At 60.7% G+C, this 12,500-nt stretch overlaps 2 non-coding genes across 2 annotated transcripts; both read left to right on the forward strand.

The window, feature by feature from the left end:
* The first annotated feature begins 8,168 nt into the window (after positions 1-8,168).
* On the forward strand, positions 8,169-9,983 carry LOC142794840 (small subunit ribosomal RNA). The gene has a single exon (XR_012892661.1). It is a non-coding gene; the product is annotated as a small subunit ribosomal RNA (ribosomal RNA).
* Positions 9,984-11,701: 1,718 nt separating this feature from the next.
* LOC142794838 (5.8S ribosomal RNA) lies at positions 11,702-11,854 on the forward strand. Its single transcript, XR_012892659.1, has one exon. It is a non-coding gene; the product is annotated as a 5.8S ribosomal RNA (ribosomal RNA).
* Positions 11,855-12,500: the final 646 nt, after the last annotated feature.

The raw sequence follows: 12,500 nt of genomic DNA on the forward strand, positions 1-12,500 counted from the left end.
GATCGCCAGGTCTGTTTGCCCCGGTGGTTCCACCGCCAGGCTTAAGCGCGAACTTTTTTTGTTTGTTTTCTTTTGATTAAGCGCAAGCTTTTTTCTTTGTTTTCTTTTGATTAAGCGCGGGCTTTTTTCTTTGTTTTTTTTGCATTCGCCCCGGCAGACGCGGTTTTTGCGCCGCCCCGGCTGACGCGGTTTTTGCCGCCCCGGCTGACGCAGTTCGGACTTAGCACTTTTCGGCTGTGCCTGGCTGGCGGCCCACTCACTCGATCGCCATGTCTGTTTGCCACAGTTTTCCCGGTGGTGCCGCACCCGGGCTCGCCCCGGCTGACGCGGTTTCGTGCCGCCCCGGCAGACGCGGTTTTCGCGCCGCCCCGGCTGACGCGGTTTCGTGCCGCCCCGGCAGACGCGGTTTTTTGCCGCCCCGGCAGACGCGTTTTTTTTTTCTTTCGCCCCGGCTGACGCAGTTTTCGCGCCGCCCCGGCAGACGCGGTTTTCGCGCCGCCCCGGCAGACGCGGTTTTTTGCGCCGCCCCGGCTGACGCAGTTCGGACTTGGCACTTTTTGGCTGAGCCTGGCTGGCGGCCCACTCACTCGATCGCCATGTCTGTTTGCCACAGTTTTCCCGGTGGTGCCGCACCCGGGCTCGCCCCGGCTGACGCAGTTTTCGCGCCGCCCCGGCTGACGCGGTTTCGTGCCGCCCCGGCAGACGCGGTTTTTTGCGCCGCCCCGGCTGACGCGGTTTTTTGCCGCCCCGGCTGACGCAGTTCGGACTTGGCACTTTTCGGCTGTGCCTGGCTGGCGGCCCACTCACTCGATCGCCATGTCTGTTTGCCACAGTTTTCCCGGTGGTGCCGCACCCGGGCTCGCCCCGGCAGACGCGTTTTTTTTTTTTCTTTCGCCCCGGCTGACGCAGTTTTCGCGCCGCCCCGGCTGACGCGGTTTCGTGCCGCCCCGGCAGACGCGGTTTTTTGCGCCGCCCCGGCTGACGCGGTTTTTGCCGCCCCGGCTGACGCAGTTCGGACTTAGCACTTTTTGGCTGAGCCTGGCTGGTGGCCCACTCACTCGATCGCCATGTCTGTTAGCCACAGTTTTCCCGGTGGTGCCGCACCCGGGCTCGCCCCGGCTGACGCAGTTTTCGCGCCGCCCCGGCTGACGCGGTTTCGTGCCGCCCCGGCAGACGCGGTTTTCGCGCCGCCCCGGCTGACGCGGTTTTTGCCGCCCCGGCTGACGCAGTTCGGACTTAGCACTTTTCGGCTGTGCCTGGCTGGCGGCCCACTCACTCGATCGCCATGTCTGTTTGCCACAGTTTTCCCGGTGGTGCCGCACCCGGGCTCGCCCCGGCTGACGCAGTTTTCGCGCCGCCCCGGCTGACGCGGTTTCGTGCCGCCCCGGCAGACGCGGTTTTCGCGCCGCCCCGGCTGACGCGGTTTCGTGCCGCCCCGGCAGACGCGGTTTTTTGCCGCCCCAGCTGACGCAGTTCGGACTTAGCACTTTTTGGCTGAGCCTTGCTGGCGGCCCACTCACTCGATCGCCATGTCTGTTTGCCACAGTTTTCCCGGTGGTGCCGCACCCGGGCTCGCCCCGGCAGACGCGTTTTTTTTTTTCTTTCGCCCCGGCTGACGCAGTTTTCGCGCCGCCCCGGCAGACGCGGTTTTCGCGCCGCCCCGGCAGACGCGGTTTTTTGCGCCGCCCCGGCTGACGCGGTTTTTTGCCGCCCCGGCTGACGCAGTTCGGACTTGGCACTTTTTGGCTGAGCCTGGCTGGCGGCCCACTCACTCGATCGCCATGTCTGTTTGCCACAGTTTTCCCGGTGGTGCCGCACCCGGGCTCGCCCCGGCTGACGCAGTTTTCGCGCCGCCCCGGCAGACGCGGTTTCGTGCCGCCCCGGCAGACGCGGTTTTTTGCGCCGCCCCGGCTGACGCGGTTTTTTGCCGCCCCGGCTGACACGGTTCGGACTTTGCACTTTTCGGCTGTGCCTGGCTGGCGGCCCACTCACTCGATCGCCATGTCTGTTTGCCACAGTTTTCCCGGTGGTGCCGCACCCGGGCTCGCCCCGGCAGACGCGTTTTTTTTTTTTTTTTCTTTCGCCCCGGCTGACGCAGTTTTCGCGCCGCCCCGGCTGACGCGGTTTCGTGCCGCCCCGGCAGACGCGGTTTTTTGCGCCGCCCCGGCTGACGTGGTTTTTGCCGCCCCGGCTGACGCAGTTCGGACTTTGCACTTTTTGGCTGAGCCTGGCTGGCGGCCCACTCACTCGATCGCCATGTCTGTTTGCCACAGTTTTCCCGGTGGTGCCGCACCCGGGCTCGCCCCGGCAGACGCGTTTTTTTTTTTTCCTTCGCCCCGGCAGACGTGGTTCCCCCCCCCCCCTCCGTCTTTCTTTTTGTTTTTTTTTTTCGCCGCGGCTGAAGTGGATTTTTCGGTGCCTCGACGCCCCGGTAGTCGCGGTTTTTCCGTTTCCGCACGGCCCCGGCTGACGCTGCTCGGTCACAGTCGCCTTTTGTGGTGATTGCAGACTTCTTGAGCGCGGGTGTTTTTTTTTTTTGTTGTTGTTGTTGTTTTATTACGCATTCGCTCCAGCAGACGCTGTTTAGACTTTTTGTTTCCTCTTTTATCCTGCGACGAGGTGACGAGGTTTATTCGGTGCCCCGCCGCCCCGGCTGAAGTGATTTTTCCTGTCCCGTGCCGCCCCGGCTGACGCGGTTGGGACTTCGCGTTTGTTCGGCCGCCACGGGTTTTGGCGCACTCGCTCGGTTGCTTGTTGTTGCCACTTGTTGCGAACCCAGGTTTCTTGAGCGAGCGCGGGCGTTTTTTCTTCCTTTCTTTCTTTGTTCTATGTGTTAGCGAATCGGCCTTTAATATCACACGAGGACTCACAACCAACAATTTTCAGTTTGAAGTGTAAAAAATCTGCAGGTGTTGACGTAACTGACTTGCCCCGTACCCTTGAGTACATCCATGAAGTTCTCGTAGTACTACTAAATCGCATTATTCCAAGTGGAGAAATTCCCATAAACTTGCAAACCTCTACACGAAAATCGGTGCGCGTGATAAAGTTGAAAATTATCGTCCGATATCAAATGTGCCTTCTATAACACAAATTCTAGGAAAAAAAAAAAAAAAAACACTTGTTCGCCGTTTTCTGCGCCGTGACTGGCAGCACTCCGGCGAAGCGAAACGGGGTCGATTCGAGCACGATATCGGCGTCTTTCGACGTGCTCGCCGGCGACCGTCGCACGAGTACGTCGCACGAGCGCGTCTGCCGGGGCGCCGTTTGCGAAGCCGACGCAAAAGTGGGAACCGCCGCTCGGATGATCGCCGCTTTCGGCAGAGTGAGTGTTGGCACTCCGGGGAAGCGAAACAGCGTGAATGCGCCCACGAAATCGGCGTATTTTGAAGTGCCCGCCGGCGACCGTCGCACGAGTACGGTAAACCGCGTCAGCCGGGGCGTAGTTCGGGACGCCGACGAAAAAGTGGGAAGCGCAACTCGGATCTTCGCCGTTTTTGCAGGAGTGAGTGGCGGCCCTCCTGCGAGACCAAGAAGCATCGATTCGTGCACGAATTCGGCGCCTTTCGACGTGATCGCCGGCGACCGTCGCTCGAGTAGGGCAAACCGCGTCTGCCGGGGCGGGCTTCGGGACGCCGATGCGAAAGTGGGAAACGCTGCTCGGATGTTCGCCGTTTTTGGCCGAGTGAGTGCTGGCACACGGGCGAAGCCAAACGGGGCCGATTACGGCACGATATCGGCGTCTTTCGACGTGCCCGCCGGCGACCGTCGCACGAGTACGGTAAACCGCGTCAGCCCGGGCGGAGTTCGGGACGCCGATGCGAAAGTGGAGAACGCCGCTCGGATCTTCGCCGTTTTTGGAGGAGTGAGTGGCGGCACTCCGGAGAAGCCAGGGAGCGCCAATTAGCGCACGATATCGGCGTCTTTCGACGCGCTCGCCGGCGACCGTCGCACGAGTAGGGCAAACCGCGTCTGCCGGGGCGGGGTTTACGACGCCGACGCAAAAGTGGGAACCGCCGCTCGGATGTTGGCCGTTTTTGGCAGAGTGAGTGCTGGCACTCCGGCGACGCGAAAGAGCGCGAATGCGCCCACGAAAGTGGCGTATTTGGACGTGCGTGACGGCGACCGCTGCAGGAGTACGAAAAACCACGTCAGCCGGGGCGAGCGACACACGGCGGTCTGGGTGCTTATCGCTGCTATTATAGGGGCACCCCGGCAGACGCAGAAAAAAAAAAAAAAATTTTCGACCTTCTTTTTTGCTGGTCGAGCTCGGGTAACCCAGGTCGCAATGGGAGCCGCGCACGAAAGCGGCGTCGCGAGACGCGTTCGCGGTCGCTAGTCGCACGAGCTCGGCAACCGCGTCAGCCGGCGCGGAGTTCGGGATGCCGACGGCTAAGTGGGTACCGCTGCTCGGATGTTCGCCGTTTTTGGCCGAGTGAGTGCTGGCACTCCGGTGAAGCCAAGGAGCGCCAATTCGTGCACGATATCGGCGTCTTTCGACGTGCCCGCCGGCCACCGCCGCACGAGTACGGCAAACCGCGTCTGCCGGGGCGGGGTTCGCGACGCGTACGCAATAGTGGGAACCGTCGCTCGGATGTTCGTCGTCTTTGGCCGAGCGAGTGCTGGCACTCCGGCGAAGCGAAACGGGGCCGATTCGGGCACGATATCGGCGTATTTCGACGTGCTCGCCGGCGACCGTCGCACGAGTACGGCAAAGCGCGTCTGCCGGGGCGAGGTTTGCGACGCCGACGAAAAAGTGGGAAGCGCCGCTCGGATCTTCGCCGTTTTTGCAGGAGTGAGTGGCGGCCCTCCTGCGAGACCAAGAAGCATCGACTCGCGCACGATATCGGTGTCTTTCGACGTGCCCGCCGGCCACCGCCGCACGAGTACGGCAAACCGCGTATGCCGGGGCGGGGTTGGCGACGCCGACGCAAAAGTGGGAACCGCCACTAGGATGTTCGCCGTTTTTGGCAGAGTGAGTGCTGGCACTCCGGCGAAGCGAAAGAGCGCGAATGCGCCCACGAAAGTGGCGTGTTTGGACGTGCTTGACGACGACCACCGCAGGAAAACGAAAAACCACGTCAGCCGGGGCGAGCGACCCATGGCGGTCTGGGTGCTTATCGCTGCTATTATAGGGGCACCCCGGCAGACGCAAAAAAAAAAAAAAATTTTTTTCGACATTCTTTTTTGCTCGTCGACCTCGGGTGACCCAGGTCGCAGTGGGAGCCGCGCACGAAAGCGGCGTCGCGAGACGGCTTCGCGGTCGCTAGTCGCACGAGCTCGGCAACCGCGTCTGCCGGGGCGGAGTTCGGGACGCCGACGGCTAAGTGGGAACCGCCGCTCGGATGTTCGCCGTTTGTGGCCGAGTGAGTGCTGGCACTCCGGCGAAGCCAAACGGGGCCGATTCCGGCACGATATCGGCGTCTTTCTACGTGCTCGCCGGCGACCGTCGCACGAGTACGGCAAAGTGCGTCTGCCGGGGCGGGGTTTGCGACGCGTACGCAATAGTGAGAACCGTCGCTCGGATGTTCGTCGTCTTTCGCCGAGCCAGTGCTGGCAATCCGGCGAAGCCGAACGGAGCCGATTCGGGCACGATATCGGCGTCTTTCCACGTGCTCGCCGGCGACCGTCGCACGAGTACGGTAAACCGCGTCAGCCGGGGCGGAGTTCGGGACGCCGATGCGAAAGTGGGAAGCGCCGCTCGGATCTTCGCCGTTTTTGGAGGAGTCAGTGGCGGCACTCCGGTGAAGCCAAGGTGCGCCAATTCGCGCACGATATCGGCGTCTTTCGACGTGCCCGCCGGCCACCGTCGCACGAGTACGGCAAACCTCGTCTGCCGGGGCGGGGTTTGCGACGCCGACGCAAAAGTGGGAACCGCCGCTCGGATGTTCGCCGTTTTTGGCAGAGTGAGTGCTGGCACTCCGGCGAAGCGAAAGAGCGCGAATGCGCCCACGAAAGTGGCGTGTTTGGACGTGCTTGACGACGACCACCGCAGGAAAACGAAAAACCACGTCAGCCGGGGCGAGCGACCCATGGCGGTCTGGGTGCTTATCGCTGCTATTATAGGGGCACCCCGGCAGACGCAAAAAAAAAAAAAATTTTTTTCGACATTCTTTTTTGCTCGTCGACCTCGGGTGACCCAGGTCGCAGTGGGAGCCGCGCACGAAAGCGGCGTCGCGAGACGGGCTTCGCGGTCGCTAGTCGCACGAGCTCGGCAACCGCGTCTGCCGGGGCGGAGTTCGGGACGCCGACGGCTAAGTGGGAACCGCCGCTCGGATGTTCGCCGTTTGTGGCCGAGTGAGTGCTGGCACTCCGGCGAAGCCAAACGGGGCCGATTCCGGCACGATATCGGCGTCTTTCTACGTGCTCGCCGGCGACCGTCGCACGAGTACGGCAAAGTGCGTCTGCCGGGGCGGGGTTTGCGACGCGTACGCAATAGTGAGAACCGTCGCTCGGATGTTCGTCGTCTTTCGCCGAGCCAGTGCTGGCACTCCGGCGAAGCCGAACGGAGCCGATTCGGGCACGATATCGGCGTCTTTCCACGTGCTCGCCGGCGACCGTCGCACGAGTACGGTAAACCGCGTCAGCCGGGGCGGAGTTCGGGACGCCGATGCGAAAGTGGGAAGCGCCGCTCGGATCTTCGCCGTTTTTGGAGGAGTCAGTGGCGGCACTCCGGTGAAGCCAAGGTGCGCCAATTCGCGCACGATATCGGCGTCTTTCGACGTGCCCGCCGGCCACCGTCGCACGAGTACGGCAAACCTCGTCTGCCGGGGCGGGGTTTGCGACGCCGACGCAAAAGTGGGAACCGCCGCTCGGATGTTCGCCGTTTTTGGCAGAGTGAGTGCTGGCACTCCGGCGAAGCGAAAGAGCGTGAATGCGCCCACGAAAGTAGCGTATTTGGACGTGCTTGACGGCGACCGCCGCAGGAGTACGAAAAACCACGTCAGCCGGGGCGAGCGACCCACGGCGGTCTGGGTGCTTATCGCTGCTATTATAGGGGCACCCCGGCAGACGCAGAAAGAAAAAAAAAAATGGGGACATGGCGTGCGTCACCGTGCGGCTTCGCAGCGTTGCCGAAGTCGCCGAGCCCTTCGACTGAGCCGAACGGCGGACAGGGAACGTTGGTCGGCCGTTCTAACCTGTCGGTGCCACGCCGAGACGTCGTTAAGGAAAACCGCGTCGTGGGCCTCTACGACGCCGTCGAGTCGTTGTACGTTTGGTGTCCAGCGTGTCGGCGGCGAGTAGCGGACACGTCGTTCACGACTTCGGTCTTTCGCAGTCGACGCGAACTTGCGGAGAGTCGTGGTGCCTCACGTTTTCGGCAGAAACCGCGGCGGAATTTTCCCGTGCGTGCGCGCACGACCTCGGTGCTGTGCCGTCAGCGTAGTGTTGCACAAACTCGTGGCCTACCCAAGGTGCGGTACGTTTGCGGCCGTATCCTCGGTGGGAATTTCGTGAGTAGGGTCGCAAATTCTACGACCTCGGCGGGTTTGAGAGCGACGTAGACTTGTGGCACGCTCAACATGCCACACGTTTCGGGGCACACCCGCGGTGAAATTTTCTCGAGTACGCTCGTATTAGGGCCCAAGGAGGTCTGGGTACTTATCGCTGCTATTATGTGGGGGTTCTCGTGAGCGGCGTACGCGAAAGCGACCGGTGTGTCTGATATGCGGCGGGCTTCGGCCTCGTCAAGCGTGTCCTCGGGTCTGCTCCAGGGGAATCCACGGCAGTCGTCTGCAGCCTCATCCGCTTGATGCGTTAGGGGCTGGTTGTCGGACGGTGCCGTTTTACCACGATATCGAGGTGTGTTCCGTGTCGTCCTCGGGCGATTCAGATGCGAAAGCGCCGAAGACGCGGGCGTGACCCGTCGTCTGGCGGCTTTGCAGTCTCGGCTCCGTTGCTAGTTCCGGCCGGTCCACCGACAGTGCAGCGGGCTTGGGCAACCCGCACGGCGCGACCGAGTCGATGCAACGAAAAAGAGCGAGCATGAACGTGCTTCTTGCCGCACGGCTCCCACTCGTCTTTCGGGAAGGTTGTGCCGTAGCGAGCTCGAACGCCGTCATCTCGGAGTGCAAAATAAGCGTGTTGGGGCGCCTGAAGGTGGCCTCCGCCGCACACAGACTGCGTCCGGCCCGCCGAGGGCGAGGACGGACGCGCAGTCGAACGATTACCTGGTTGATCCTGCCAGTAATCATATGCTTGTCTCAAAGATTAAGCCATGCATGTCTAAGTACATGCCGAAATAAGGCGAAACCGCGAATGGCTCATTAAATCAGTTATGGTTCCTTAGATCGTTTCTTCCTACTTGGATAACTGTGGCAATTCTAGAGCTAATACATGCAGTGAGCCTGGAGCCCTTTGGGTAACGGGTGCTTTTATTAGACCAAGATCGATCGGGTTTCGGCCCGTATTGTGTGGTGACTCTGGATAACTTTGTGCTGATCGCATGGCCACGAGCCGGCGACGTTTCTTTCAAGTGTCTGCCTTATCAACTTTCGATGGTAGGTTACTTGCTTACCATGGTTGTTACGGGTAACGGAGAATCAGGGTTCGATTCCGGAGAGGGAGCCTGAGAAACGGCTACCACATCCAAGGAAGGCAGCAGGCGCGCAAATTACCCACTCCCGGCACGGGGAGGTAGTGACGAAAAATAACAATACGGGACTCTTTTGAGGCCCCGTAATTGAAATGAGTACACTCTAAATCCTTTAACGAGGATCAATTGGAGGGCAAGTCTGGTGCCAGCAGCCGCGGTAATTCCAGCTCCAATAGCGTATACTAAAGCTGCTGCGGTTAAAAAGCTCGTAGTTGGATCTCAGTTCCAGACGAGTAGTGCATCTACCCGATGCGACGGCTCGGACTGAACATCATGCCGGTTCTTTCTTGGTGCACTTCATTGTGTGCCTCGAGATGGCCGGTGCTTTTACTTTGAAAAAATTAGAGTGCTCAACGCAGGCGAGTCGCCTGAATAAACTTGCATGGAATAATAGAACAAGACCTCGTTTCTGTTCTGTTGGTTTTTGGAATACGAGGTAATGATTAAGAGGGACGGACGGGGGCATTCGTATTGCGGCGCTAGAGGTGAAATTCTTGGACCGTCGCAAGACGAACTACTGCGAAAGCATTTGCCAAGAATGTTTTCATTGATCAAGAACGAAAGTCAGAGGTTCGAAGGCGATCAGATACCGCCCTAGTTCTGACCATAAACGATGCCAACCAGCGATCCGCCTGAGTTACTCAAATGACTCGGCGGGCAGCTTCCGGGAAACCAAAGTATTTGGGTTCCGGGGGAAGTATGGTTGCAAAGCTGAAACTTAAAGGAATTGACGGAAGGGCACCACCAGGAGTGGAGCCTGCGGCTTAATTTGACTCAACACGGGAAAACTTACCCGGCCCGGACACTGGGAGGATTGACAGATTGAGAGCTCTTTCTTGATTCGGTGGATGGTGGTGCATGGCCGTTCTTAGTTGGTGGAGCGATTTGTCTGGTTAATTCCGATAACGAACGAGACTCTAGCCTATTAAATAGGTGCGGGGTTCCCAGCACCTTACAACCTTCTTAGAGGGACAAGCGGCTCCTAGCCGCACGAAACAGAGCAATAACAGGTCTGTGATGCCCTTAGATGTCCGGGGCCGCACGCGCGCTACACTGAAGGAAGCAGCGTGTCTTTATCCCTGTCTGAAAAGACTGGGTAACCCGTGGAACTTCTTTCGTGATTGGGATAGGGGCTTGCAATTGTTCCCCTTGAACGAGGAATTCCCAGTAAGCGCGAGTCATAAGCTCGCGTTGATTACGTCCCTGCCCTTTGTACACACCGCCCGTCGCTACTACCGATTGAATGATTTAGTGAGGTCTTCGGACCGATGTCCGGCGCGGCCTTTCGGTTGCGCCGGTCTGTTGGAAAGATGACCAAACTTGATCATTTAGAGGAAGTAAAAGTCGTAACAAGGTTTCCGTAGGTGAACCTGCGGAAGGATCATTAACGGATTGTGAAGGGTGAGCGCCTCAGCTGCGTCTGCGCCCGACACTTTCTGCCGCTGACCCCGTTTGGACGCGGGGTCGGCTTTTCCCCACGGGGCTGCCTGAATGTGGAGCGGCACCCCGTGACAAATTGTTGCGCCCAGCGGACGCCAACACCGCGACCTTGGACGGTCGGCCAGGTGGCGGACGCGGGTACAAACGGCGCAACGCACTCATAGGTCGGCTTTCGACCCGCCACTGCACCGTGGCTCGAAGCGCTCGAAATGCGCGACCCGACCGCTGCGGGACCGCCTAGTACTGTAAACAGGAGCGGCGGAGCGCGAACGGCGAGTCGTGGTTACGTCGGTAGAAGGCGAGGCTGCGCGTTCCCGAAACGCCAGCCGAGTGCCCTCCCGACCGTTCGAGCGTGCAAGAACGAGACCCGACAATCGCGCGGCGACTGCCAAGTACGAGAGGAACGGCACAAGCGTCGGCGGTCGGTCAAGGAACTGGCGATGTGACGGGTCCGCTGTGCACCAGTGCATACCGTCCCGCCGTCCGCGGCAAGCGCCTCCGCGTCCTCGGGTGACGGAGGCTGCCGGTCGGTTCTTGCAGGCGAGGGATCTCGCTGGCACCGGTTCGCGTTGACGCGCGGCCGGTCATGGCACGGCGATGCGACGGCCGAGGTGCGCAGTACTCGATGGAGGAACCGCACGCTCCGATGACCGTCCCGCCCTCCGCGGCGTATGCGTACCGACCGTAATGGTTGCAGCAGCGCCGGCCGGCTTTTGAATTCGCCACACGAAACACGGTGCGAGATCGCGGTTAGGGGAGCGTCGACGTTGCCAGGCGTTTTGCTTGCTGCCGAGGGAAAGGCGGCACGGCCACGTCGCGCTCGTCGCGATTAGCGGGTCTGCGCGCTTTGGGAAGGTGCCGCAACGACTTGCCGAAAGAGGAAGCACGGAAGAACGAGGGACTTGGACGTCCCGACAATTGAACGCACTTGCGGCCAGGCCCTTGCTGGCTTCGTTCTTCCGCCTCGAGTAGGCTCGTACGCGGCTCCGGCGCCGAAAGTGGTCCTTGGCACCGACTTCGGTGGACGTGGGAAGTGCCGCGCAAGTACGGCGCGCCTGGCTCCACCTGTTGGCTAAAGTAGGCAGCCGGATCGGCATTTTGGTGTGCGGTGGCAAACCGTGGATGCGAAAAAAGCTTGTGCGATTTCGTGGAACAAAAAGCGGGGGTCCCCCTTTTTATGCGGAGGAGACCGACCCGCCCGCCGTGGTGAACCGCGACGCCACGGTAAAAACGGGAGAGGCTTGTCGATGGGACCGTGCATCCCGCGCTCCACGGAGGCCGGGAGGCGGCCGCCCGAGGAAATGTTAGCCGTCGAGGCCCGCATCTGCGTGCACTCTTATCCAAATGGGTGTACCGCAGGCATTTTCTGGTTAGGCGGGCCAATGAGAGCGAGCACACAACGATACCTACGGGTCCGGCTTGGAGAACCGGCTTCGACGCCTCCCGAGTATTTATAGAGGGGTGGACCACGAAAGCACTCGCAAGTAGCGGAAGCGAAACGCCGTCCGAAACACACCGTTTGCTCGATTTGCGGCAGCCGAAAAAGGCGCGGCAGAGTTTTGGAGTCCAAGCGTGCGCTGAAAAGCGCCCTTCTTGGCCACTGTTTGGCCGAGTGCCAGAAACGTTTGGTTTTGACTGTACGGAATTGAACAAACACTTTTTCACGACTCTAAGCGGTGGATCACTCGGTTCTCGGGTCGATGAAGAACGCAGCCAGCTGCGAGACTTGGTGTGAATTGCAGGACACACTGAGCACTGATTCTTTGAACGCACATTGCGGCCTTGGGTCTTCCCTTGGCTTCGTCTGTCTGAGGGTCGGATCACATATCAAGAGAGCCTTCGGCGCACAAGGGAACGTGAGCCGTCGACTCGTTTTGACCGCGTCGGCAACACGGACAGCACGCTGAACACCTCACAGCGAGCGCCAACAGCGGCCACTCAAGGGCGAGACGGTGGCGACCGTCGTGCCAGAGCCCAACCGAAACGGGGGCGACCGACTGCATTGAGGATGTGGCACCTCGTTGAGACCGCCGCAGGACTTCGAGTCGGAAGGAAGCCTGCAGGGAAAGTGCGGTCGAGGTTGCGTACTCCTCTCTGCGACCGGGCGCGCAAGAGCTGCGAGAGCCACGGACGCGCAACTTTAACGCACGGTAAACACGAGGAGCGAAAGCCGGCCAGCAAAGCTTCTCCAGCCGTGCGCAAAGTGCGCGAGATCGCAGCCTTGCGTTGCGCTTGTTGCCCTCGAAGTAAGCAGGGTGTCCCGTAGACCGGGCGCTCGAACACGCTGCGGGGCCGTGCCTCCTCCAGGCTTTGCCGCGCGAACAGGGAACGTTCGCGCGCAAAGCGCAGGGAGGTGAGGAGGCTGCGCCCGACGTTTGCGGTTCGCTGCGTACGCGGTTGATGCGGAGAGCACGGCGCGACGACTTGCCGCGAAGCGGAAAAAGTCTCCCGCACGAGTTGGCGA

The sequence above is a fragment of the Rhipicephalus microplus genome, unplaced genomic scaffold (assembly GCF_043290135.1).
Source record: "Rhipicephalus microplus isolate Deutch F79 unplaced genomic scaffold, USDA_Rmic scaffold_510, whole genome shotgun sequence".
NCBI classification, from domain to species: Eukaryota; Metazoa; Arthropoda; class Arachnida; order Ixodida; family Ixodidae; genus Rhipicephalus; species Rhipicephalus microplus.